Below are 5,408 nucleotides of genomic sequence, written 5' to 3'. Positions count from 1 at the left end.
CCACGTCGCCGGCCTGCCTCCTTCTCCTCCTCCCCAGCGGCTACATCGCGCCGTCTCCGTCCTCGTCATCAATCATCGCGACCCCGGGCTCCGGCGCCTCCCCGAGCTCATTTTTAGCACAACTACAGGGCCCCGTGAGCACGCTTTCCCCCTATTCCCCCTCTGTTCCGTCGCTGTTTCGCCGTGGCTGCGCGCTCACCGTGGCCGCGTGCTCGCCGTGTCTGCGCGCGCCCCTGCTAGCCGGCCCTGACCGCGTTCCGCCTGGCCCCCCCCGCTGCTTGCCGCCTTGGGGCTCCGACCCTCGCCGGTCTCGCTGTCGTCGCCCGGTCCGGCGCCTCGCCTCGCCCAGCCTGCTTCACCGCCGCTGGCTGGACCGGCCCCCGCCGCGCCGCTGGTTTCGTCCGAGGCCAGCGGCCGTGCTCGTTCCACCGGGCGCTCGTGGCCATGCCCCTGCGCCCGAAACCCAGTGCCTGTTAAGCCCCCTGCCTATGACAAAGGGGCCCCACGCCCCTGAGAACGAAAATTTTAAAAGAGGATTTATTAAAAATAATATATAAAATAAATAAATAAATAATAATTAAAATAATTAAAATATTAATTAATTAATTAAGCAATTAATTAAGTTAATTAATCCTGATTAGATTAACCTAATCACTAATTAAACTAATTAATCTGTTTTAGTTAATCTTAGTCAATGACAGCGGGACCCACATGTCAGGGTTGACCTAGTCAACCCTGTTGACTGCTGACGTCAGCATGGCATCATGCCGACGTCATAAATCCATTTTCCGAATTAATTAAATAATTAAGTAAATTCCAGAAATTAATAAAATCTTTAGAAAATCATATCTTTTAATCCGTAACTCGGATTAAAATATTTTCAACATGAAAGTTGCTCAGAACGACGAGACGATTCCGGATACGCAACCCGTTCGTCCGCCACACACCCCTAACATATCAAACTCGCAACTTTCCCCCTCCAGCTCCTCTGCCCGAAAACACGGAACACCGGGAATACTTTTCCGGATGTTTTCCCCCTTCGCCGGCATCACCTCATACTGCGTTAGGACACAACTAGCTTCGCTCTTTATCGTGTCTTGTGTTGTCTTGCTTATGTTTGCACTGTATTTACTGTTTCTCCCCCCTTTTCTCTCCGGTAGACTACGAGACCGACGCTGCTGTTGACCAGTTCGACTACAGAGTTGACGACTCTCTCTCTTGCCAGAGCAACCAGGCAAGCCCCTCCCTTGATCACCAGATATCGCCTATTCTCCTCTATACTGCTTGCATTAGAGTAGTGTAGTATGTTACTGCTTTCGTTAATCCTATTCTGATGCATAGCCTGACATTGTCGCTACATCTGTTGATACCTTACCTGCAATCCTAAATGCTTAGTATAGGATGCTAGTTTATCATCATTGGCCCTACATTCTTGTCAGTCTGCCTTGCTATACTATCGGGCCGTGATCACTTGGGAGGTGATCACGGGTATATACTATACATACATACATACTATACAGATGGTGACTAAAGTCGGGTCAGCTCATTGAGTACCCGCAAGTGATTCTGACGAGGGGGCTGAAAGGACAGGTGGCTCCATCCCGGTAGAGGTGGGCCTGGGTTCCCGACGGCCCCCGACTGTTACTTTGTGGCGGAGCGGCAGGGCAGGTTGAGACCACCTAGGAGACAGGTGGGCCTGGCCCTGTTCGGCGTTCGCGGATACTTAACACGCTTAACGAGATCTTGGTATTTGATCTGAGTCTGGCTACTGGCCTATACGCACTAACCATCTACGCGGGAGTAGTTATGGGTATCCCGACGTCGTGGTATCAGCCGAAGCATTTCAGACGTCAGCGACGGAGCGGCGCGCGCCGGATTGGAACGTAAGCCTGCTCTTGTATTAAGGGGGCTAGTTCCGCTTTCGGCCGCGTACGCAACGTGCAGGTGTGCTATGGGCGATGGGCCCAGACCCCTGTGCGCTTAGGTTTAGACCGGCGTGTTGGCCTCTCTGTTGAGCCTAGGTGGGGCTGCGACGTGTTGATCTTCCGAGGCCGGGCATGACCCAGGAAAGTGTGTCCGGCCAAATGGGATCGAGCGTGTTGGGCTATGTGGTGCACCCCTGCAGGGAAGTTAATCTATTCGAATAGCCGTGATCTTCGGTAACAGGACGACTTGGAGTTGTACCTTGACCTTATGACAACTAGAACCGGATACTTAATAAAACACACCCTTCCAAGTTCCACAGATAACCCGGTGATCGCTTTTCCGCAGGGCGACGAGGAGAGGATCGCCGGGTAGGATTATGCTATGAGATGCTATTTTGGAGATGTTACTTGGAGATGCTACTTGGAGGACTTCAATCTACTCTCTTCTACATGCTGCAAGACAGAGGCTGCCAGAAGCGTAGTCTTCGATAAGACTAGCTATCCCCCTCTTATTCTGGCATTCTGCAGTTCAGTCCACTGATATGGCCCTTTACACATATACCCATGCATATGTAGTGTAGTTCCTTGCTTGCGAGTACTTTGGATGAGTACTCACGGTTGCTTTTTCCCCCTTTTCTCCCCTTTTCCTTTCTTTCTGGTTGTCGCAACCAGATGCTGGAGTCCAGGAGACAGACGCCACCGTCGACGACGACCCCTACTACACCGGAGGTGCCTACTACTACGTGCTGCCCGCTGACGACGACCTGGAGTAGTTAGGAGGATCCCAGGCAGGAGGCCTGCGCCTCTTTCGATCTGTATCCCAGTTTGTGTTAGCCATCTTATGGCAACTTGTTTAACTTATGTCTGTACTCAGATATTGTTGCTTCCGCTGACTCGTCTATGATCGAGCACTTGTATTGGAGCCCTCGAGGCCCCTGGCTTGTATTATGATGCTTGTATGACTTATTTTATTTGTAGAGTTGTGTTGTGATATCTTCCCGTGAGTCCCTGATCTTGATCGTACACGTTTGCGTGCATGATTAGTGTACGATTGAATCGGGGGCTCCACGAGTTGGTATCAGAGCCGACTGCCTGTAGGAATCCCCCTTCCACACTCCTTGGCCGAAGTCGAGTCTAGACATTGCAAAAACTTTTACTAACTTGGCTGTGTGCCTTACGGGCCCACGTCGCCATCGGGTGGTACTAGGATCTTTTACTCCTTGACCTTACTCTGGGACTCTGATCTCTCTTCTATTCGGGTTAAATGAATTTTGCTAAATCTAACATTAGGATCTCGTTATCACTTTCACCCGGAGAGCCCCTTATTACTGATGATCGTCTGCTGCACGTGAAGACCCTGAAGATACTTTCCGCTGTTAAGCCGAGAACTTGTGTTCATCGCGTTTGCAATTCCCCTTCCACCGTCAACCCTTATGGGTAACTACTTACAGTTGTTATTCTTATATCATCCCCAGTTGGTCTTGTTATTACAAGATACCCTGAAAAACCCGTCGTGGTTTCGATAATCCCTTGAGCTTACTGCCTTGCTGTTCTTGTCACCTGAATACCCCTATGGATAATTCTCGCACTTGTCGAGTATCCGCTCATCCCCAGTTGTTCATGTGTTTCACAAAAGTCTTCGAAATAATATTCGATCTTCCGAAAATCCTTGGGGCCTTTGGCTCTTGAAACTCTTGCTTGCTTGCATTATGGATAATCCCATAAGTCTCGTAGTCATATTGACATTCCTTGGCATTACCATTTTGAGTCTGTTGACTCAATATGTTTGCGAATACACGCAATCATCATTGATCCTTATAAATTACTTTTCCGGTTGAGCTGCCATTCTTTTTACTGGAATTGGTTCTCGACCAACCCAATTGTCTTTGATTGTACCCTACGGCTATTCAACTTATCCACCCCTAATCAGAGCGTTGCTTCTGATCCCTTGATTTGGAAATCATAATTCCTTTGCATTTGACAATTGAGTTAGTCAGTTGTTTCTATAATCTGCTTCCTCTAGTTGAGTACCGATGCTCACGTTAGATCCCTTGTGGACCACCAGATCCTTTGTTGGATTTTATCTGACAACGCCCTTCATATTCAATAAACTTGTGAGCCTTTTCTCAGATACATAATGCCTTTGGTAAATTGTATCCTCTGCTTTCTTAACCATGCTCTGTCTTCGAGCTTGAGTTAATTACTTCTAAAGATTCTGGTATATGATTATAAGATGCCCCGATGGGTTGAACCTATGCCTTCCTTAATGGGTGAGAACTCGAAAGTTTTCACGAGTCGTACTCCTCTGGTATTTTGCCAGATAAAATTTCAAAACTACAACTTTATTGAGTGCGAGAAGTGAATGAAAGGTTGTGCATTGGAGAAGTGGGAGTCGACCTTGAACTTAGCGTTCATGCCCATGGACACGATGTACATCTTCTCATCGAAGCTTCTTTTAAAATCAATTATTCCCTTGGTATAAGTTCTTCTTATATCTGAGATCTGGCCTTTTTGCAATCGTGGTTCTGACCATGTTCTCCTTTAAATATCATGTCCTGTGCAAGTTTAAGCACTTGTCTTCTATAGAGAAATACCCCAGTTCAACTTCTAGTTTGATCTGTCATCGAGTATTACCACCTGGTATCTCGAGATTATCTTGGAACTGCATAATTTCTTATGAGTTCTTCATCAAGTACTACATACTCACCGATTACAATTTTTCATGGGCTCGGAGTTATTGAACACTCAAAGACACCGATAACTGAACCGAGTCCGCTCTACGGTTCAACAACTCTTCGGTAAGCTTCTATAAGTACGAGTTTGTACCCGATCACGCCATTCCTAGCCTGTTTGGCTATATCATTGTCGTGACGATTCTAACGGTGCTACCTGGTCCTTATTCTCGGAGCACCAATTTTCGACGATGAACTAACCTTACGTCGATTTTCCTCGTCATACCCTTTCACCTTAAACAACAAGCTTGAGTTTGAGTTTGTGTCGTAACTGTGGTTCCAATAACCTCTTGCTTCATCATTCCTTTGACTTGATGTCGTCGCTGATTGACTACATCTGCATGAAATCTCTCGACAATTGTGTCGTGATCACCATCAACCTTATGAGCTCTTCCAGGAATTCAATTGAATTCATGATGGGTAATACCATCCTTGCCCCTCGATGATTCCTGTTCTCATCGACCACTTTATTGCCTTCCGTTCAACACAACTTGTTCGCGCTTTGTGTAAACCTTGAGATCACTGCTACCCAGCAGTTGATCTTCCTTACCTCGGAAGTATTACCATCACTTTTTGTCAAGAATGTGGTGAGAATTTCACCACCTCTTAATAATTCTTGATATCTTAATACTTCTTGCCATCTTCGTTCATTCCTTGGTCCCCGTATTGTTTTCAACCGGAATACCGACAATGGAGCTATGACGTGTGAATTCAAAACTTCTAGCAACCCTATTGCTTTGAAGTGAATGGG

This window comes from Triticum aestivum, chromosome 5A, assembly GCF_018294505.1.
Source record: "Triticum aestivum cultivar Chinese Spring chromosome 5A, IWGSC CS RefSeq v2.1, whole genome shotgun sequence".
Lineage (NCBI taxonomy): Eukaryota > Viridiplantae > Streptophyta > Magnoliopsida > Poales > Poaceae > Triticum > Triticum aestivum.
This window is presented reverse-complemented; position numbering follows the sequence as displayed.